Raw genomic sequence first — 24,426 nt, 5'->3', positions numbered from 1 at the left:
TTGAGGCCTGATCCCTTAGCTTAGAGACCTGTCTCTCCACTTCCCCTTCCCCATCTGTAAATCTTGCTCAGAAAAACTCCAGAGAATGCTCATCAAAATGTTCACATTGGTTATATTATCTTTGAGTGGTGCTGTTGGGGAGTGATTTTTTTCTTTTGTCTTTTCTATATTGTTTTAATTTTTCCTCCTCAGTGGACATGTATTATTTTTTACAACCAAATGGGAATCACTATTAACATATAGAGTCAAGATGAGAAGCCAGATTTCCTATCTCTTTCTCTGGTCCCATTAAAAGTCAGTGGGTTAAAAAAAGTCATATTCTACAAACAAAATTCTACCACTGGTTCAAAATTATGGTAAATTATAACTATGGTTAAATTAAGGCACTCCAGTTATTTGAACCTTAGTTTCCTCAGCTGTGAAATGGAAGTACTAATGACCAGATCAGGGTAATGAATAATACCATTGTGCTCAGGAGGGTACTGTAGTCCTGCCTCTCTCCCTAAAGATGTGCAGCCTCAGAAAAGTCACTTCCTGACTCTGAAGTCAGTGTCTTCTCTGTAAAATGGAGTTACCAGAACCCTTGCAAAGTTGAAATGAAGTTGGTTATTATATCGCTTGACAAAGAACATGGTGTTCAATAATTTGTACTTTCTGATATTAATGTTAATTATTATTTTATTGTTACTATCATGTGATTATATGAATCAAATTATAACTTTTATATGGAAGTTCTTCAGGTTTAATTTATTATTACCACTTTTTAATTTCATTTATGCTTCTGTCACTAGAAGTTATAAGACCTCAATCAGGGATGATTTACTCCCAAGACATTAATTGTTGTAAGACAGATTATTGGGATATTAAATATCAATTCATTATTTCTTCTTTAGTAACAACATCTCAACAGAATTTCAGTTTGTGATATTTTTCAGTCTCCCTTTCAGCTAGGTAGAATCATGTGACTACTTTCTGGCCATTGAGATATAACCCAAAGTATAGTGTGGGACTTCTGGCACGGCTGTCTTTAAGAAGTTGAAGCAGTTAGGAAAGAAGCCCTTTGCCTTTTCCCTGTCCTTCCGTGCTGCTTGGAATGCCTTTGTAATGGCAGGAGTTCCAGCAGCACTCTTGGACTAAGATATAACCTTAGTGTGGTAGCTTTACGTGGTAAAGGAGAAAGATCAAAGGGATCTGAGTCCCTGATTGACTTTAGGTAGTGTCAAACTAGCCCTGGCCTACCCACCACCGGTCTTCTGTATGAGACAGCACATACTTGTATGTTTAAGTCTCTGTATTTCTTCATTCTTGACTAATCCAGTCTTGCTGCTGAGAGCTTTGGCATACTTCCTCTCATTTACCATGGAATAATTCCAATATTTTTGTTTCTCCGAGGTAAATTTCTTTTCCAATATAATGCAAATAAATAAGTTGACTCACATTTAAACTGGACTTTTGAGCAAATCAGTAAACCAAAACTTTTATACGAAATGCAAAAGACAGATGTGTGTTGTTCCTTGATTGTGTTCTAGGCTTATTTGGAAGAGGAAATAGTTCTCAAGAAAGAACTGGTTGGCCTGTGAAGGGGGTGTGCTGCCTGCATTCCACCAGCACATGGGCTCCCAGTCCAGTTGCTCTTCTGGTGCTTGATACTACTTTAGTGCCAGTGGAAACGCATGGTGTGTGTGTGGTCTGCTGTTCAGTACACGGTTTTTCTAAAGGTGGTACCAGTATTTCTGTAAAGCTGTTGTGGTGTTTTCCTTCAAACAGATGGTTGTAGTGTGAATCTGGTGGGTTCTTCATATACATCGACTAGAGAAAGGCCATGGAGAATATTCTTTTGTTCCAGAAAACTAAGGACACTTAGTGTTTTTTCTTGCTACTTAAATGTACTTTGTCAAGCAGACCATGTTAGTTTAAATAGTAGTAAAAGCGGAAACTGTAAAAGTGTGGTAACTCATTCATAGATTAAAACATATACACACAACACAGCTGCCCTTTGAATGGTTCACTGGTCACCAAGATCAGGTGCCCTCTGAATTAAGAGCATTTGGATAATTGACCTTCCATGTGAATAAATTAGAATAGATTAGATTTGATTGACCACATAACAGTTTAAGTCATAAAAAGATGTCCCTTTCTCCTTCTAGGCTACTTTGTTGTGTTGAGTCTCAAAGGTGATTAACCATGTGTTTTTCGTGTTGGAAGACTTTCCTAATCACAAATTAGCAAACTAGAAAGGAATGGTAATACATAGATGTGCCATTTCTTTTTTAATTGAAGTACTCAAAGGACTATATGACAGACTGAGTTGTTTAAAGACATTCTAGAAGGACAGCCTGCTTAGGATGTTTTAATATGCACTGAACTGCTCCTTCCAGCCTGATGTGGTTGTTACTGTGATTCTGATTGCTGAGTCAATTGGAATGTGATGTTCCTGGGGTACTTTTTACCCTTTTGACTTTTGCTCACTGAGGACACGTGCTAATAATGCATGAGATGTGATGTGATGAGGACCATGCTACATAAGCAACAAATCCAGGATTACTACTTTAAACAGAGTTGCAGAATTGCAGAGCTGAAAAGGATCTTAGACACCCAATGGGTTCACTTGCTTTTCTTTATAGGTGAATAGACATAGGCCAGTAAGAAGAAATACTCTGTCCTCAGATCAGAAACTAAGCTATTGGACGTTGCATAATGTACAGAATTGTGCTTATTCACAAAGCCCTAGCCTTAGCTCCTGCACTTACTGATGTGTGCCCTTATTCAAGTTAAATAAATCCTTCAACAGAAAGAGGATATTGGTAGCACTTAATTTTTTAGGGTTGTTGTGAGTCTGAAATGAGACAAATGTCTATAAAGCACTGTTTTGGTTATTATTGCTGCGTAGCAAAATGATGCCAAAATGTAGTGGCTTTAAACAGTAACCATTTTATTTTCTCATAATTCAGCGATCTGGTTTGGGATCAGGTGGGCATTTCTCCTACTCTTCCTGGTGTTCACTCTTCTTGGCTGCATTCAGCTGGCAGATTGGCTGGTGGCTGGGCTCAGCTGTGATGCTAGGGCCATTGGGCTCTTTGCTCATCTTTCTGTTTGAGGGTCTTTACTTCTTCACGTGGTCTCTCCATGTGGTCCCTTCTTCTGGCCTTTCCAGCAGAGTAATCAGACTTACTACATGGCACCTCAAGACATCCAAGGAGACAAGAGCAGAGACTGCCAGGCCATCTCAAGACATAGGACTAGAACTGGTGTCGTATCTTTTCTGCCACATTCTAGTAGATAAAGCAGATCACAGACTCAACCAACATTCAAGAGGAGGGGACTGCAGTAGATCATAAGTGTTGACATGGTTCGATGTGCAAAACCAACTCAGCAGACCGTGACAGGCACCCACCTCTGTGCCTGGTGCATGCCAAAGGCACAATAAATGTGAGCTGCTCACTTGTGATGTAGTGGTAGTACTGAGAGTTGTTTTTATTGTTTAGTGTTCTTGTCATAAGTAGGCATGGATGGAAAACAGCTCTTGATAGAAGTTTTGAGAGTTTAAATAATTTTATGTCTTTTATCTCTTAGTTTAAATCTATCACATCACTATCCATAGTTCTCCTGGAATATCCACTATAAAACTATAGATGGAAACATACTGTTTTCAGTAAGGCATAGAATAAATTCCCTAATTTGGTATTTTTCCATTAAGTTCCCTGATTCTCTAATTCAAGCAGGTCTGGGGTTTGGCCAGAGAGTGTGCATTTCTAATCAGTGTGACATTGAGAATTATAAAACTGAAATTGTTTCACATTAGAAAGTTAATTTCTGCATATTTTCCCCATCAAAAAATGTTTTACAGTTCCAGTAGATATCAGTTTAGACTATAACATTTTTAGGAACAACAAGAAATGAAGAATTCCTCTTTTCCTGCAGTGTGATTCTTCACCAGTTTCCAGTTGATTTTTCCTGCTGCTAATGTAGAGAACTGTACTTGGAGGAGCAAGGCTCCAGTCTACAACTGTCTATTTAGTAGAAGCCCTGGCCTCTTCTATTAGCGGCATCTAAAAATGGGTATCTTTAGGTTCATTTCATTAAGAGTAAGTTACTAGAGTATTTTGTGGAGGATATTTGGGAAATGTTTGGATTTGATGAACTGTCTATCTAATGGTCATATAACATTATTGTATGACTGCTTGAATGCTGTCTATTATACAAAAGCTCTTTTTATAATTATTAATTTTATTCATTCATAATTTTAAAATTTCAAAAAATACATAAGGGTGTAGAGAAGAAAGGAAAATAAACTGATAAACTGGAGTCATTTGTGTCAGCATTAATTTTTGGTGTGTATTATCCTAGATGTATCATTTTAATATTTTCCCCCTAAATGCTTTTTCCTCTGTAGCAAATATGTGAATTTGCTTTTAAATATTCACAGCTGGAAGTCTTCAAGAAACTTTCAAGTTTAACTGAGTGAGAGAGAGGAAGAGATAACATGGTCCATTTTTCCTAATATGTTTTAAATGTTGAAAAGCTTGAAGTTAAATTTTCCTTCCTTTTTGATTTTGATTCTTTCCTGTCTGGCTTACATTGATTTCACCTCCTTTTGTTTCTAATGAAGGCTGAAAATATCATACTCTTGTTGAGTTGAATGTGTTTTTTCCTGTGTTTCCACATTGCTTGGACAATGCAACTCTGTTCCTATTATCAGTTATACCTTCCCTGCTATCTATATTCAATCCAGTGTTCCAGAAAGCCTTTGAATGAGGATTTATACTGGGACTGAGTACACAAACATCTTGTTTAGTTGACACTTGAGGAGCATTGATTTCCTTCACAGAAGAACCTATTTTCCTGTGGTTTCTCTGTTATTCCCTCTATAAGACCTGCCTGTAATATGACCCTTGCATGTAATGGGTCATATATTTTCCACCTAATTAATTATTTTTTTAAAACTTTTTTTTATTGAGTTATTATTTTGATTGCTAGTAAGGGCAATGAGTCCTTCGTAGTTTCATTTAAGATAATCATCCACTGACACAATGACCAGACTGGATATCTGAAGTCCTACCCCATAGTTTGGTTTACATCTCACTGCCCAGAAATTAGTCTCAAGATTCCAAGTTGAAAGGGTGGCTGAAAAATATCATAGAATTGACATTCTGTTGACATTCTGTTGGCAACTAAGGAAGAACTAATGCTTGATACTTCAGTACCTCTGCCTTACACCAGTTAATATCTTGGCAGTGAATGATCACTGATGGAGGTCTTATTACTTCCAGTGGTTTAATGGTTTAGTGGTATACCTAAAAATAACAATAGTGGTAATAATATCTTAAATTTAAAGTGGGTAAAAACACTGGGTAAAACAGTGTCCCATATTCCAAATATCCCTAAGGCAGGATGTGAGTGGCATGGTGAGGACTTAGAACATTATGATGTTCTCACTGGGATTGGAACACTAGGTAGGAGGACATAAGTGGAAAGATTCACCAGTTTTGGTGCCCATATTTGAAAATTTTCAGTTCTCATTTTTCCATTTTCTCTGCCACATTTCCTAATGAGATATCAATGTCATCAGTGTTTTCCTTCACCCTATACCTGGAACACAGTATAGTGTATTTTGATTAGAGTGATTACTTTCACATTGAGAATTATAAAACAGAAGTTGTTTAAGTTGGAAAATTAATTTCTTCATATTCTCTACACCAAAAGTATATTACACTTCCAATATGTATGACTTTAAAACATTCCATTTTTAGGAGCAGGAAGAAACTAAAAATCTCCTATTTTCCTCCAATCTTGATTGTGGAAAATAGGCTCCCCTTTTAGTCAGGGCTTTTAAAATGAGTTGGCTAGGCAGTCATGAAAGATGCTCATAGTAGTTTATGCCCCAGATCCCAAATGTATGTCAGCTGCAAAATAAGGCCTAACCTGCAGGAGGATGGACCACATGACCTCTACTTACAGAAAGGATACTAGGGATGAGCCAGAGGTCTCCACAGTGTCCTTTTTACGTTAATCCACAGAGCTCAGATTCAAGTTGTAGATTTAAAAATACTTGATGTAAGTCAGAGGAATAAGATACAAAGAAATAGAAAATTTGGAATACATAAATCTTAAAGACTGAACATAGACCCTAAGAACCACATACAGTGTGTGAACTTTGGTGGATCCTGATTTGAGTATGTGTGACTATAAGACATTCTTGGGATAATTGGGGAAATTTCATTTTGGACTGCATAGTACATAATAATAGGGAGTTATTGTTTGTTTTCTTAGAAGTTATTATACTGTGATTGTGTAGTAGAATGTCCTTATTGTTTGTTTTCTTAGACGTTATTATACTGTGATTGTGTAGTAGAATGTAGTAGAAGTTATTATAATGTGATTGTGTGGTAGAATGTCCTTTGGGATGCACTAGGAAGTGCATCCCAAAGTGGGATCAAGCAAAGTGTCATCATATAAGTTAAGTTTCTCTGAAATTGTTCAACATAAACAAAATAATATGGAGACAGAAATAAAATGGGTAGAGGGTATGTGGGTATTCTACACAATTATTTCAGTCTTTCTGTATTTTTCTGTGTATTTAAGGTTTTTTGATCATTCAAAAAGCGGAAAAGCGTTGCTTAGTAAATACCAGTATAACCATGGTCTGTTGCTCATGCTGCTCTCCAGTTCCAAAGCTTGTATTTGATTATCATTTATTTAACATCTGCTTTTATGCCAAGTAGTGTTCCAAGTGCTAGAAATATATAAATGAGTAAGATATTGTCCCTTTAGTTCAAGAGCTCATAATTTAGTATGTTTCTTTTGCTACTTTTATTTAATTCTAAGCCAAATTCTTATAAAATCTTGGGAATTAAAATTAAAATTTGCATCTGCTTACACCTAAGAATTTTTTTAAGCAATGTATAGTGATCTAAGGCTGCTGGCAGTCAGCCCGGTAGCACTGAATTTTCTTGATAAGTTTTGTGTAAGAACATTAGGCAGTAATGAATATGTTTAAAGTGTTTGAACATAAAAATGTGACAGTGACAGCCTTGGGGGTTTACACAAGTACCTGATGACATTCTGTATGTATTTAGATATATTTCCAGTATTTGCAGTTAGAGTTGTGTTTGAACTGGATAGTCCCATTTGTAAACCATTTGCATGTGACCAGTGAAGAACTTTTCAAGAGGCAGAGCCTTCTTATGAGCCACGTGGCTGATAGGGATACTCCATTAAGGAATATCAACAGTTTCCCACTACCTGAAAATAGCTGTATTGAAAGAGATTTTTCCTTCTTTCTAATTTTTAGTCAGGCAAAATAACTGCTGTCACTCTACACATTTTCTTTGCATTATTCCTTTGAAGAAAATGTTCACATAACCCAAGCATCATAGCATTTGAAACTCAGTGTTGCAGTCCTTGCTGATCAGCTCCAAGGTGAAGAAAGAGAAATATGCTGAGAAAGAAAGGCAATACAGAAGAAATAAATGAAGGATTTTCGGATTATAGTTCATTTAAGAAACTTAAAGGAAAGGGAGTAGGAAAGCCTACTGTAGACCTTAATCTGTGACTCCCTTTGAAAAGGAAATAATACTAGAGATTCCCTTTAGAACACATTAGATCATGCAGTTGCAAATACAACTGATTATGCTAGAAGACTCTCACGTATCCACCAGATCTGCAAAATTAAAACAGTACTCATGACATGTAAACAAAGCTACTAGTTGAACTATAATTTAAAATGTAGACCTGAATACAATTTTAGCTGAATGACAATTAGATGAATTTATTAGAAGTTGTCTCTGAGACACAGGAGGGTTGGATTTAGTAGCTTCTACTTGGTAGACACTCAATAAATATTTTGGGGGGTAGGGTATGGCTTAGTGGTAAAGCTCCTGCTTAGCATGCACAAAATCCTGGGTTCAGTCACCAGTATCTCCATTAAAAAAAGAGAAACCCAACATAATAGCGTTTTTTTTTAAGTTAAAAAAATTAAAAAAATTAGATATTCGAATGGAAGGAGAGAAGAGAAGAAAAGAAGAAGAAAGAGGGAGGGCAGGCAAGCTAAAGCAGATGTGGAATTAATTTTGTAAACTTGATAAGGAACTTGTGATAATTTAGAGACTTACTGAAAGCTACCACTTTTCTCTATATAAGAAAGAGTCAAAAAAACTAATAGAAGGCAGAGTATTTTTAATTTGTTAAGAGAACATTTCCAGCCTGTTAAACAATACAGAAGCACTCATTTAGATAAAATCATTGTGATAATTACAAATCAGTCTCATCTTTTTAAAAGCAGAGCCAAATTTTAGAGACTATTCCAATAGAATATATGGCCATACATACTTGCAACTCATAAAATTTTTAAATATTTTGATAATTTGTGCTGTGTGTATTTTGTTCATTCCCTATGTTAATATAAAAGAATGAGGATCTCTTATAGGCATCGTGAATGGGGGAAAAAGAATTATGGGGTTCTTGAACTTGGTTGTCTCAAAAGCACCTGGGAAGGTTTTTTGGTTTGTTTTCCTTTATGGTGGAGAGGAGTTTCCAGAAATTCTTTTCTGACTGCTCTAGAGTGAGTCTGGGTAAAGTATCTTTCCAAGTTCTCAGGTGATTCTAAATAATTGAGGATAACTAGGCTAGACCAAAATTCAGTTAAACTAGCTTCTACATCACATACTGTTATTTTTTTCTATGACTTGAACAGTTCATGTGGTTATCCTCATCATTTTCAGAATCCTCATCCTTTCATTATCAGGGTTGGCATATACCAGTAGTGTTAAGTATTTAGAATTTTGTGAGCAGGTTGTTAAACTACTGATAACTTGAAATTGGCCATGGTTGGATTATTTACACCGTGGAAACTGGGGTTTATGCCCCAACCCGGGGCCAGTTTACCAGCCCACCACAGACTATATTATCATTAAAAGCCCTTTCAGAATTTAAGGCTGTATGATTCTGTGATTTTTAAGAAAGCAGTCTTAAATCAGACATTCTGAGAGATTTAACCATCATTTTAAATTAACTCCATGATACTGTAGGGGCAGGAATATTTTCCCTTCTTCCTTGCTAGGTTCTTTGGCTGGTCTAATAAATAAACTAACAAAAAACAGTTTAACAGGAAAAAACTAATTTCATATGTAGGAGATCCCCATAAAATACAAGAAAAACACGTAAGCCAAGCATTTGAGACTTACATGCCATTCTGAGCTAAGGAATAAGATGGGGCCTGGGACTTCAAAGGGAAAAAGTGTAGTTCACAGGAAGATAAGAGGAGCAGATGTTTGGTGCTTAAATGTTTGTTCTGCCATAAAGATAGGTCTTTCATATAAACAGTTTACCTGTGTTAATAGCTTTCTTTCTGGGCCAGGTCTCCTGTCTAAATTCTTTAAGGTAGTTAGGGGAGAAGTAAAATTTTTCTCCAATTTACTGGGTCTTAACTGCCTTTAGCTCAAAACTAACCACATGCCAGAGTGTCACATTTTGAGGAGGTCTATTCTGCTCCCCTTCAAATAATTTTCCCCAGAAATAAGAAGTCTAAGGAAGAGGATGAAAATTTATATCTATTAGAATAGTCATTTTAATAGAATACGCTTGTGTTGATGTTTACGTCAAGAGCTGAAGAACTCAAGGATACCGGAAGGGTGATGCCTTCTAGGGAAGTATAATATGAAGTCACTAATACCTAATTTACCATTGTTGGAGATACTCTCCTGTAGATTGTTTAGAATCTACTGGATTTTTGTTTTATCTTTCCTTTCTAGTAGCTGGATGTTAGAAATAGTTTCATCTTGGTTGTCCAAAGACTAGCTTAGACAAGTAAAGACTTAGTATTTCACTTAGTGTATCCAGTGGAAATCTTGACCTTGCAAATATTGATCCGTTTGTTAAACTCTCACTTATTAAATATTTGAGCACCTGTCACTGAGGAGGTGACATTTGAATCGTATCTAAATGAACAAGTAAGATTGGTTAAAGGAAATGTGGGGAATGCATTCAAGTAGCCGAAACCACAGTTTAAAAAGCATGGAATCATGAATGGTGTTAGAAGAAACATACATGAGGTAAGAGAAGGCTGCTGTAAAGATGAGACAGTGAGTAGAATGGTTCAATTATAGGACGTAGAATCAGGCAGATGTGGGTCAAATTTATCTCTGCTACCGTTTGCGCACTATAAGTTGAGAGTAATAGGAAGACGTTCCTCTGAGAGCTCTTTGAGGGAATGTGAAATAAGCAAGTGAAATTCCTAGGACAGAACCTATCCTATAGTTAGCCTTCAATAACACTAGCTGCTGGAGTTTCCTACCCTAAGGTCAAAGGGTGAATGAGGATCAGGCCAGGAATGGCCTTCAGTATGTCATACAGAAGGCTTAGGCTCAGTGCTGTAAGTAAGGGAGATTGTAAATAGTTTTTTCAGACAAATTACGTACTTGTCTGTTAGGGACTAGTTAGAGATAAGGCAGAAAGCTGAGGATGGGCCAGATGCATTAAGAAGCCATCCCTGTGAGCAAAGGAGTTATGAAATGATCATGTTATCTTTTAGAACTGTGTTTCCAAAATTGTGAACTGGCATCTCTTGTGATTCTTGTGAAACTCTCTCTAGGTGGTTAAATAAAAGCATTTTATGCCATGACTCCTGCATGGATGGAAAGAAGTTGAGATATGTGATAAAGGAAATAGAGCAAATGCTGTATTGGTGGTCTCTAGATGATGGGTACATGGGTGTTCTCTGTTAAGGTTTTTTTCACCTTCCCTGTATGCTTGAAATTTTTCACAGTGCAGTATTGGAAAAAGTGAGGAAGTTTATTCACTCATTCTCTTCAGTTCTTGAAAATCACAAGAAGGTCTCTTGGTGCCATAAAGCACTGTGCTTTGGCTCAGAGTCCCTAACAAGATGTATTTAGCTAGAATTTAATAAAAATACTATATCCTTTGCATTTCTTGTTATCTTCAATGTAGGGTAATTAATACAACTTTATATTGTTGATATTGATGCCATTTCCTCTTCAAAGAATATATTCAAGATTTAAAATATTCAGCAAACAATAGACAGTTGGTGCGTTGGTGTGGCAAAAAAGTCATTGTAGAGGTGGTGTGCACATGACTACCCTAGTGAAAGGTTGGTTATTGAAGCTTTTTTAATGTTGGACTAATTTCCCAGGAATTAAATTATTCAACTTAGGCCTCTACAATTAGTATGAGTGCAAAAGGAATTCAGTTTTGGGATTTTAAACCTCCTCTGGCCACTGTTAAACTTCTATATGTGGTGACGGCTGCCTGTCTCTATGTTCACATTTGCTTCAAATCTTATGAAAGCTAAGCTCCAAGATAAAGCTCATTGGTTTTCTAGTGCTTAAGATATGGCACCCTTTACTTATTTTCAGAAACATTGGCATATTTCCCGGGGAAAAATATGTGTGCATGTGTGTATGTGTAGTTGAAATAAGAAAGAGCCACTTAATTAGAGTGATTTGCCAAGCAAGGCCTGGCCCTGGATTGGATATAATATGTCTATTGCAGTTACTTTTTCTTTATAGAATTTTCTTTTCTTAATAGAATTTTCTTTTCTTAATAGAATTTTAAAAACATCGTAAAGTGTATCACTCGTACAAAGTAAATGAACAATAATATGTTTCTGTAAAAACAAAAAAGCAAGAAATATTCAACAAGTTAGATAGTATTTTTATATTACTTCCGTCTGTCTATTGGTAGGATTTTATGTTCGTTACTATCTCAATGGAATTTAAGGTTTTCTCCACTATGAGAATTAATAGGAACACAGACAAGCAATCAGAATAACTGGAATTTACCCACTAAAAGGGAAAACTATTTTTCATACATGACATTTGAATGCAGTGTTCTCATGCAAAGTTCAAACAATATGAAAGTATATTGTTTTCCAGAACCAATTATAGTCAGAATTTAGATGTAAGTCTTCTCACTCTGCACTTTGCGGTGTTTACGTGTATGTACATATACATACACACGTGTGTTTTAATTTACTCTTTAAATAAATGGACCCATCTATTAAGTGCTCTTCTGTGACTTGAATTTTTCACCTAGTAATAGATTATAGAGAGCGTGTTTTGTTAATATACATGAAACTACTTCATTCTTTTTCATGACTGTATAGCATTCTATAAAATAAATGTTTGATAATTTATTACCAAGTCACATCATGCTGGATATTAAGTCATTCAGTTTTTCATTTTTTCCCCCAGTGACCATTATTAACTATGTGTCTTCATGAACATTTGTATTTTTGATTAATTGTTAGAAATAAAATTGCTAGAACAATGTGAATATTTTAACTTTACCAGCTTTTTAAAATAGATGGTCTCAAGTTTCTGTGAACTTTCTTCTCCATTAACAAATATATTGATCTGGAATATAGTTTATTGGGATGTAATAATCCTGTGGTGGAAGTTGGAGTTTCCTCTTAGAGTATCTTGCTCATATTTGCTCTTTCTGTGCATTGTGTTATAGTCTGCATCCCTTCCCTCCCCACATACCACGTTCCTTCCCACTTTCCCACCCATAGGTTGTGAGCACATTGAAACCATTTTTGTAGCTAACTCCATCTGTCCCAGTACCTGCCATGTAATAATTGCTCAGTGAGTATTGAGAAGATGAAGGGAAAAAACCCCACTCCTACACACTTATAAAATCATAATTTTTTTATATTCAGACAGTTGCTCTTCTGTAGTGACTTGATAACATTTCCTCTCATTGTTGGGGTTCAACTTTATAGTGAATTTTTTATTTAATTGCAGTATTTTATGGTACTTCTAGTATTATCGTATTTGGGAAATGAGGTAGAAATTCTAGAAGGGAGTAAGAAAAACAGTTTTTAAAAAATTAACTGAGTTTTATAGACCTTGAATTTTAGCGTGTTACCCAGTTGAGAGTGATTCCTGATAACATGTGCATCTTGAGGATACACGTTAAATAAAACTAGTGAACCAAGTACAGTGTATTTTCATGAGCTAATTGCTGTGATGATTTTTAAAACTTGTTTGAAAAAGTAATGTTGATCTTTAGGTTTTAACTGTTTTCTTCCTCAAACATAGATGATTATATAAAATTTGCATCTTATTAAAGAACTATTAATAGAGATCTATAATTAATAGATTCCTGGTTTTAATAACTCACAACTGCAAATATTTAAAATGAATAATGATTTTCTTAGTTATATGTATATAAACATATATATTTTTCTTTTTAAAGTGAAAGGCCCTTTTGATGACCAACATGCTTTCAGTCTGTGGCATTGTTTTGCCTAAAAAGACCTGCACGTATGCACATACCAGATAGATCTAATTATTATATACATATGTGACTCTTTTATAATGAGAAGGGAATATCCATTCTGTATTTGTATTTTTATTTTGTCTGAATTAGGACTGGGACATGATTAATTACAGGGCAATATTTCTTGTCAAATTGTGAATAAATATGTTTAACATTAGTATAACTGTTTACAAACAAGAAAAGCCATACTGCTTGCCAAGCAGTTGATTAAAAAATGCATTCAATTTATCACAGTCTCTGTAGGATAGATCTTTACATTTGTGTGGCTTGACATTTAGTAATTAAATCTCTTTAAACAATTTAATTAGGCTGAAGGCCACCCAAAGCTTTTACTCTCATCTTGAAAACACTTTCTGCTGTAATAGGCAGAAAGCGTTAGGGCATCCATTGTAACTTTCACAAGAGTCTTAAATCTAGAGCAGTGCTTCTCAAACTCCATTGTGCGTAAAAATCACCTGAAAAGCTTCTTAGAACATAGATCCTTGAGCCCCACCTTTAGAGATTCTAATTCAGTATTTTGGAGTGGGGTCTTTTAAGGAGTTCTAGGCCTATACTCAGACTGCTGGCCTAAGAACCATGCTTTGGAAACCACTCTACTAGGAAATGATTTGAAAGTAGACAGCCTAATTGATCTTCCCTAATGATTTTTTAAAGCAAACTTTTAAGTGTAATATTTGGCAGGTGTTTCAGATATGTTAGAATAAGATACTATTGAGTAATGAAACAGCAAGTATTTTTACAGAAGATTTGTGAGGAAGAACAGAAGCAAGCAGTGTGGTTGCGCCTTCATTTCTCTTTTCATTGAAAGCAGGGGGAAACATTCTGAAAATTATCCTTAATTACTTTCATGCCTTCTCCAACTTCCCTAACAGCAAGTATATTGAAGTGGTTGAGAGCTTCAACTCTACCTAACTTCTAGCTGTGTCACGTTGGGTAAATTACTTTATGTGTTGTTTATCTATTGCTTTGTGACAAAATACCATCAAATTTAGCAGTTTATAACAACATTTATTACCACTTACAGTTTGCAAGCATCAAGAATATGGAAGCACATTAGCTGAGTTGTTCTGCATCAAGGTTTGTCATTAGGTTGCAGTCAAGTTGTTGATCAAGGTTGCATTCTCTGAAATATTGTAGTATATGCTTTCAATCTCTCTCACAGAGGTATTTGCAGGAGGCTTCAATTCCTTGCCTTATGGGCCTCTTCATAGGGCTGCTTATGACATGGCAGGAGAGCACATACAAGACAGATTCTACAGTCTTTTTATAACCTATTTAAAACAAGATTCAACCGAGTAAATTTAAAAATCAAATTAGCTTTATTCAGTGATTCATGAATAAGGCAGCATCCCATCTAGCAAACAGAATGGAACTCCAAAGAGCTGTATAAGATGGAAGGCTTTTATAGGCAGAAAGGGGCAGGAACAAGGAAAAAAGCAGATTATCTCATCTTTGGAGAGTGGAAAGGTTCTATTAGGCTGTGACCTCACTACTGCTATCCAGGAAATTTCAGACTGACTGGTTAAGACTGTGTTCTTGGGAGAGACAAACTTCAATTTGTTTATGTATTAAGTCTTGGTTTGCTTGGTTGTGCTTCGTGGGGCTTAGCACAAGTGGCTCCATTTGGGTTCTGTTGTTTCTTTATAATAGTTCCTTGCTTTTGATCAGATTCTCAGCTTAACTGAAAGATGTGATCAAAATTTGAGGCCTTTAGTATCAGCCCTAGCTCTGCTGTTCTGAAATTGTCTCAACTTTTATGTTTGATATTTGCAGATCATGATTTTTTCCCCCTGTATCTCTGTGATGTTCACAGATCCTGATTTCAGGATCACAATTTTTAAATCAGTCATTCTCTTTGTTCCTTTTCTGACATTTCAGTCTTAGGAAGATCATTTGGTTGATCAGCAGCTGCAAAGATGGTTTTAAAGCTCTTGAGAGAATAAAACACTCTAGGGAGATTACTGTGATTGTTTTAAGCACCATTGTTTAGAATGCGCTTCAAAGCCATGGTCCCCAAGACCCAAATCAGTCAAAATCAAGTAAGTCAAAGGAAGAACCCATTGAAGGAGGCACCTTTATAAGCCAGGTAGTCTTATGATTTTAGTAATCTTAGGTAATCTTAAGTGATCTTATGAATAACTGAGTTTCAGCTTCTCCAGAAGTGTTAATCCAGGTACAGCAGATGGTATTGGCCATAGCACAGACACCTCCTTGCTCATCTAAAGGATAATCAGGCTCTATCCTATTACCAAGAACAACCTTGACCAGAGAATCTAAGGATTTTTGTTGGACAGCTGTTGCTTTAGCAGTAGATTCTGTGATACTTTCAAAAGTTAAGGAGAAGTTCCTGATTATAGCCTCATTTCTATTTACTCCTGACCGAGGAAGTAGGGCATGCCAAAGGAAGCAAATCCTAAATCATAAATGTCTCCTGGTAATTCTCATTTGGATCTATAGCTCAGGACTAGATAGGTGACAGCCATGGACACCTGTTCAATTTTAAGGGTCTGTAGACCACATAGGCAGTTTTATTCTGGATACCCTTACCTTGTGTCCTTTTCTTTGCATAGAACCTAGATGCAAAGTTCCCCAAACTTGGGGTTATTCAGAGACCAGTAAACGGACGAGGGTGTCTCTAGCATACAAATACAGCAGTCTGAAAGGTTACACCCCACCAGTCCCCGCCTTAGCAATGGTTGAGAGATATGGATGATGGTGCCGTCTTTCCAGGCCAATGCCAGAGTAAAGGAAAGAAAGAGAAGAAGAGAAGATTTCATGTTTAGTTAAAATATGAAGCCTTGATCCAGTGTATTTAGAGGAAGGAAACAAAGCACCTTGATGTCACTTCTCTCCAGCGTTTGTACAGGACCAGATGTTAAGTGGTATCTTCATCAGCTGTGAGATGTATATATGAAGTTGAAGCCCCTGAAATTTGGCTGTCATGTGGGTGGTGAGAGATAGATATCTCAAAGATAATCACAGTAAAACTAATTTATCTGCATTAAACTTGGCCTGATTATATACATAAGTGCAGCAAGAATAGTGATTGACTACATAAGCTCTTTTTAAGGTTGCTTTGCTGGAACCCTGTAAGCAAGGTACCAGGTAGATTTTTCCAAGGGACTTTATTGGCTCTATGAAGTGAGCCTTATTTCCCTAAAACTGTCTGGTCATATTTGAGTCTGTGCACACCTCTCTCAAATAAGACATTTCAGTGAAAACTTTAGTTATATAAAGCAATGTTTCCAATTGTGTCCTGTTACAAGAAGAACAGATACTTCCTGAACTTATGTAAGTATTTTGCCATGAAAAAAAATACTCAAGAATTTCCAGATTCTGGAGAAATTAGGGAGAAAAATCATTGGTACACTTTACAAATTGTATGTCATAGATGGCTTAAGAGAAGAGGTTTTATTAAATCTAGAAACACAAAACATTAAGGAAGCCAGCAGTATTTCAAACAAGAAGTCATAAAATTATAATCATCCTCAGTTCATTCAGTCCCATATTATTAATTCTTGTTCTTTTGAATCCAGTTTTTTTCCCACGAGTTCTGGAAATTCTCATCCAGTTCAGTTTTGTGACCTTCAAGTTATCAGAAACCTGTGTTTGCCAAAGTCCTTTCCATGAACCTCCTTAAAGATGAAATACTTTTACATAAACACTTTTTCAGAGCACCAGAGTTAAACAATAACTCTCTGAAAATGACAGAAGACTTTTTAACAATGTTCATTGTTAAAGATCTGGTGAAAATTTGTTATCATGGAATTGACAAGGAAATTTGGTTATTTCTGTAACATAAAACATTTTTAAAAAGATAACTGGAATTATGATGATGATATTATACCAGGAAATATCAGACTTTAGAAATTTTATACAGTTTCTGGAACAGGAACACTTACATGCCTATACAAATAACAACATAAAGAAGGCTTAGTTTTACTTCTTACTTGACAGTGGCTCCCATGTAATTAAATAAGCATAATTACCTTAACATTTCCTTTTTTTATAAGGAGAGAGAACAAATCTTTTGAGATGTTCCAGGAGCCCTCTTGAAAATCCCCAAAGTTAGTTCTCAGCCAGAAAAAATCATTTGGATTTGATTTGGGGAAATTTGTCAAAAGTATTAGAGATTTTGAAACACTTGGTCAAATAAGGTCATGGGTCATTGTGAAATGATAGTTGTCCATTTAACCATAGTGACAAAGACTTTGAAGATAAATATAGTTGTTTTTTTTTTTAATAGAGAACACTCAGCTCTCTTCAGTAATCAAAGACCTAATAAAAACACAGGGATTTATTTTGACAAGACATAAAATCCTTGTTTTCTGGCAGATTACTTAAAAGCTAAAGAAAAACTTTTCACAGTGTCTTTTCAAGAGCAGGACTAATAGTTCAATAAAACTTTGTTCTTTAGCAGAGAGAGAACTAAATTCTAATTTTGTACTCACTTACTTTTGACCTTAAAACTCATCATCATTTTTTTACATAAATAAATTCATTCCAATTTTAGCCAGCTTGACCATGCATAAAATTCCTTCCTCAAGATACCTTGTCACAGATCTACAATTTTGTTTTCTGTTTTCCCTTTTCCCTATTTTGGGACACCTTTTTCCTCAAAAAAATGCATTTTAATTTTTTTTGTCTTCTTTTACTGCAAACACACATCCCACTTTTCCTTGCATTTGGAGATGTTTCTCTTCTTATTTCATTAGCTTTAATTTGAAGTGCACACACACACACACATACATAAATATATATAAATATATATATATATATTTAACCCTAAAATCCTTAAATTTTAGTGACAGTAAACTAAACTATTGGGAACTGTTTTTTATATTAGCATCCTTTGGCTTGACAAGTTTATAAATCCTTTTCATAATTTCTAGAAACATGCTTTCTCACGGTAAAATTTTCAGTTTGGCGCAGAACTTGTTTACTAATAGACCCAAATATCTTTGTTCTGAAAAATGAAGCCAAAAATGGATAAACCTATGTTCAGTAATTAATGTTTCAGTATTTTATCATATATGGGAATAATCTGGATATTCAATGAATTTAACTTAACTCATCATGTAACTCAGCTTTGCAAAACTTTAGGTTTCAGGTTACCAAAAAGACTTGGGGAAACTGTCTCAAAAGTTCACTTAAAACTTTTTATCCTGCTTGCATCTATTTAATTTATGTGTTCTTAGCAAAGACTACCCACAAAAACTTCATTAGACATTAGATACTGTCATCCTGAGTTATTTTTTGGCTGACGAATTTTTTTAAGAGATCCAGGAACTCATTTGACTAATAAACCCAGGTTGAATAAAAGTTCTATTATTTAATGCTGATAACTAAAAAGACATGCCCATCTTAATTAAACCAACAACCTTAAGCTGCCTTTTATACCAAATATTTTCTCAGATCACTTGGACCGGAAATTCCTTTGTGTTAGTTTTTGTTATATTTCTGAGAATTTAATTTATGTAAGTGCTTAATTTTTAAGCCGATTAAATAGAACTCTCTTACAAATTAATTTTTAGCAGTATATAGACAATATCATATATCTACACCACATGTATATAGACACACATAAATAGATGCAGTGACCTTATAGTTTTACTCTTAAAATTCTAGTCATGAGATGGGTATGATAATGCAAAGCTTACTAGCTTATAAAAGAACAGTAGAGAGAAATTAAATTTAACTACTCAGATGGCTAAAGATTTTAGAAGATACTTAAAGATTTGTGTTTGTCCTTGACAAGTAATCTTAATGTAGTTCTTCCAAGAAGGGCTTTGGTTTCCTAAGGCCAGAATTTTTATGCTTGCAAGCCTTTTGAGAGAATAGGGATAGTTTCAGGAATTCTAAAGAGAAGTAGGTGGAATCTGAACTGCCTCTAGAGCTGTATTTCTGGTTTTGCAAAGATTTGCAAGATGACTTTTGCTTTCAGTTCCTCAAAGAATTAGGTTTTAACCTGGATGATGAAGGAGTGACATACTCATCACCTTTTTTGTAATGTTTTTCTTTCCCTCTGGGTAGAAGAAAAGCCTAAGAAAGAAAATTTCCTATTAGTCTCTGGATATCAGCTTCCAATTTGGCCAAATTTCTGATCATATAGTTATTAAATTCCTTCAGATATCTTGTCAGGTTTCAGATAAGACAAGCAGTAAATATTTCTGGCAGTATTAAACAGCACCATGAACCCAAAAGGTGTCCTCAAAGAGGGGGCAAAGGTTATTACCTTCCCAGGATCCAAGAGTCACTCTCAGCAATACCCAAAAGAAAGAACAGAGAGCCTTCATGTCCCAGGCAGGCAGAAAGCTAAGCTACATTCTTAGGACATGAAATGACACAAGCATGAAGGCAGTAGCTATCCCTGGAAGAAAAAGGATCAGTAGCCTATGGGTCTGAAATAAAAATTAAGCATGGAGTTTTATTTTCCTCTCTCAACTGGGCACTATAAACAGAGATCTCGGAAGCTGACTCTGGTAAGAATTTTCACCCTTGGCCGTCTTCTACCATTTTTCCTAGTTTCCTCTGTGGGCTCCAGCATTTGACAGGATCTTTCATTAATTTTAGCTACTTTTAGCTGTTTAAAGGAATAATGTAGCAGTTTACCAGAATATCACTCAGAATTTCATCGACTCACAGGGGCCCATGCAGAGGCTATCCTTTGGAAGTAGAATGGGATTGTCTATTAATACCATAAACTTGGTGGACTTTAGTTTATGGTTGTGTAGTCTTTTCAGACTGGCAAAACAATTCAGATAGATTATTACTTGAATGAGTACTCAAGTAAAGGAGAATATAGAATAGCAGTAGGAGTTATTTCAGACTTAGAATCTGTTGTTTTAAGTATCTCTTATATCTCTAATTTTTCATTAGCCTTTGCAACAAATCTTTCAATGAAGCTACTTTGGGATTTTGAAGGCTTTTGGAGATTTTTGCATGCCAATTAAAATAGATAACTCATTCTGTTTGTTTGTTTGACAGTCCTTGCTTTCAAGTGTACTTCTTACATGATCTTAAATAATTGGAATGTTCCTCATAACAGCCTTTGTAATTATAGATTTTTTATAGGAAGATCTTGCCATTTTTGTAACTATTTCTAGTTTTTTGGACCATAATTTTGAGATATAAAATAAGCAGGTGTGCCAGGAGGTGTCTTGCTTAACTCTTAAGATTTTAAAGATGAAATTATTATTGTTATTATTACTATTATTACTATTATTATTATTATTATTATTATTATTATTATTATTATTATTAATTATTTTAGCTAGGCCTTTGGGTCTCTGAGAGCCAGACTAATACCTAAAAGTGATATGCTGACAGGTTGGGAATTGTGTAGTATTGTTCAAGTGTACCTTGTTGCACAGAAGTTTTCTTGAGATTGACAGTTGACCTACTGTCATTCTAACCCATTCCATGAGCCTTTGGGTTAGCTGGCAAGCACTCCAACAGCTTTTAAATACGCAGTGCCTGCTCACCAATTTCTTTTACCTAGTCACTAAGTCCTGCCCATACTCAAGTGGAGAAGTAAGTCCCATATCTTTTGAAGAGAATATGAAAGAAGTTTTGGATGTATCCTTAAAATCATCACACTATATTAGCATTAATTTTCTCATTCATAAAGTGGGAAAGTGAGATTTGATAGGAGCTCATTAATGGTAGGTTTTTTGTTATGGTGATGACCATAGTCTTTCATCATCATCATCATTTCTTAAGAACCTTACACTCCATCGAAGTGTCTTGATGTGTGAAATTCTCCCCACACAAATCTAAATTTTATTAACTGTCACATATCATAAAAAAGTCTTATTTTTTTAATGAAGGAAATAAACTCTGATAATAAATCCAGACACTATATAACCAAAGAAGTTATAGACTGATATTTTTATGATCATGGATAAGAACATCTGTGATAATTTATTCCTGAAAGACTAATAAAAGAATAAAGTGCGTCACTATGTAGGATGTATCCCTTTAACACACATGGTGACTCTATCAGGTACCTTAAAAAGTATCATACCATTTGGCCCCGTGATCCATCTCTTATGAAAAATAATGCCAAAATTTTTGATGCAAAAATGTATTTAGCACAGGGTATTTTTTTCGGTTGGCAGCCTCCAAGATGGCCCCTAATAATTGATCCCCATTTCCTGATAGTCACACTCTTATGTAATCCCCTCCCATTGAATGGCTAGACCTGGTGACTCACTTGAACAAATAGAGATGGAATATTAGGTTATATAAAGACTGTGACTTCTGTCTTGGGGGCTACCACTCTCTGTTTTTATATATGATAAGTATGGTTTTAACTATCCCTGGGATCAATCTTTGTCTTCTCACCCCAGAAATATACTAGGAGAAAATATACAAAGTAATGATACTATGTCTTTGAGTGTTAAGACTGTGTATGATTTGTTCTACTTTTTTGTATTTTTCTATTCCCTTGCAATATAATATATTACTTTACAATGTAGAAATGCTTAAAGAGAAAAAGAGAAGGTAAGGAAGACCAGAGGGAATGAACAAAGTACCTGTAGATATTTAAACACATGTAACATTTGAGAAATATTTGATTGTTTTGGGAGAAAAGAGTTGTGAATTTATGCATTTGTATTTAAGTACCTACAAGGAAAATATATAATGTGATTCACGATTATGTAATATTTAAAATTTGTATAGTGATCATACATCACTTACAGTAAGAAAAATAAATCAAAATGAAGTGTTTACAGAAAAATACTGGTGAATTTTTACCTAGTGCTCATAGATGAGAAGTGCTATGTAAATCCACAGTAATATTGATACTTTAGTGTCAGTTTGGCTTGAGTCTTGTAGTGTAGGCAACAGAATTTACTAGCACGTCTATACTAGTTCATTTCCATGATCTCAGTCCTTTAACCAGTGAAGAATTTTGGCTTGTTGGTCTTGTTTGGAAACACGGTTTTTGTAAATGACATTCAGGGATGATTTGCTATCTAATAACCTTCTCATGGTTACTTTGCCTTCCATATTCCAGTCTATTCTGTAGCATGTTGGTGCCTTTCATGATGGGTGGTTCCATCTCTTGTGGAGTCCGCTGTAGTTCACTACAATGTGGCTGTCTAGCCAAAAGCTGAGGAACAGAAACATTAAATAACTTCAGATTTTGGGGGACTAGTTACTTTTTCTCCAGCAAGAACTGAGACAAAGCAAAGTTCTATTTCTTTTCTTGTTCATTTGTTATTAGCAGTGGAAAAATGTGTGTTTTTTCCATTTTTGAGCCCTTTGTTCTTAAAATTACCTGTAGCACTTTGCCAAGATTGGGGTTTATTACATGTATTTCTGTGATGCTTATAAATAACATTCATTCTTTGTTTTTTATTTTATTTTCTGAAGTGGTGAAACCAAATGAAATAGTCTCCATGATACCAAATTTACTAGAATTCCAAGTTTTTAAAAATATATCTTTACTAGATCATATGCATCTCTCTGACAGCAAATAAAATTTCAGAAGCTGCTTTTGGAGATACCATTTTTTCATATACTCATGTTTCTAACAGAATTAGAGCTTCACTTCCAAAATGCAAGAGGAAGAGAACATTAAACTATATTAAATGATTAGTGCAGATTTCATTTGGCTGCATACATACTTGTTCCTAAGTTATTTAAGGGGAAAAAAAGTCATAATTAAGAAGAGCATACAATGTTCTCTAGTCTGTACGTGGTTAGTTTAAAAAAAACTGATTGCTTTTAGAACCCATTTTTCTTTAAAAAAATACATTTTAAAAGAATGTTTTCTTTATTTTGACTAACTTTTCATTCTTACAATCTTAGAGCCACATATGTATGGACATAATTGTGGGCTAAAATAATATGTATTCTTTTTAATCAGTAAGATGATGTATGTACATTCTCCCCACTGAGTCTTAAGAGCTCTTTCAATTTGAACTGTGTAGTAATTTTGCATTTTCATTTTCTCTGATTTAACTGATGTCATAAATAAAGGCTGCAACTTACTTTAATAATAAAAAACCCATTATCGCCGTGTGGTGGAGATAACGTATTATCATTACTACCATTAACAACTGCTGGTGTTAATAATACGTATTTTCTGCTTCATCCCAGAGCAACCTGCAGTTGAAGCAAAAGATTGAGGTATATAGTCTTTTAAGTTTATTCTTTCAATGTTTTGTTCAAAAGGAAAATAATTATTTAAAAGATGCCAAAAGCACATTGTTTGGGTCTCAGTCAATATTACAAGTGAGCAAACTGTGCTCATGCAAGTGTACTTGTGATTTGCTGAGAATTTTATGGAACAGTGCTCCTTCAGCCTTCATCATCTGTGGCTATACCACTCAGTGGAGGAGAGAGATTACTGTAGTTTCCCACTCAAGAAAATGCATAGAGATGCAAGTTAGAGAAAAGCCATCATAGGGTTGACCCTGAATCTTCATTTAAAAACTTCATTCATAGATTTATATATTTAGTTGTGATCAGTTACTTGAGATGGACTCACCTAACAATTGACAGGACACGTTGAGAACACACACTTGAGAATACTGTAATGTAGGGGATTAGACTTGGCCCAGTCCTTGCTGGCTAGTTCTCTTGCCCATTTGTTTGAATGGAAAGAGGAAACAAATGAAGCCTTTGCGTCTCATCCTACCACATGATATGCATGTGCACATGTATACAAAAACTGATAAAGAAGGAAATACATTTTTTTTACATGAAGTGTTTACTTTGTACTCCGATTTGACCACCATCATCACCCTTCTCCCCAGGCAGTATAAAATTTCACAGCTGGCTTTTCCCTTCTTCCATCCCAAGCATTAAAACATAATTTTGGTATGTCTTTCTGTTTGGTAACCTGTATGCAGTTTTAAATTGAAATTATTTTAGCTGTAACTCATTTCATGATTCTGTAAGAAAAGAGTAGTGATCATCATCCTCTGCGTGTGTGTGCGCATATGCGTGTGTGTGTGTGAGAGAGAGAGAGAGTGTGGCTTTTTGCTTTTCAAAGAGATTTTGAGCTGATTATTTTATTTGATCAGTTTGCCTATGTAGCAGTTATTCTCACTTTAATGATTTGAGTATGCAAGGTCAGCACTCCTGAGACCCATGTCTTCCCACGTGTTTTGTCAA

At 35.2% G+C, this 24,426-nt stretch overlaps 1 protein-coding gene across 2 annotated transcripts in view; it reads left to right on the top strand.

Moving 5' to 3' along the window:
- SUCLG2 (succinate-CoA ligase GDP-forming subunit beta) overlaps positions 1–24,426 on the top strand; it is a 243,919-nt gene that overhangs the window by 172,269 nt on the left and 47,224 nt on the right. The gene's annotated exons all lie outside the window — the stretch shown is intronic.

Source organism: Vicugna pacos, chromosome 17 (genome assembly GCF_048564905.1).
Source record: "Vicugna pacos chromosome 17, VicPac4, whole genome shotgun sequence".
NCBI classification, from domain to species: Eukaryota; Metazoa; Chordata; class Mammalia; order Artiodactyla; family Camelidae; genus Vicugna; species Vicugna pacos.
The sequence above is the reverse complement of the archived record's forward strand: the minus strand, read 5'-3'. Positions and strand labels throughout refer to the sequence as shown.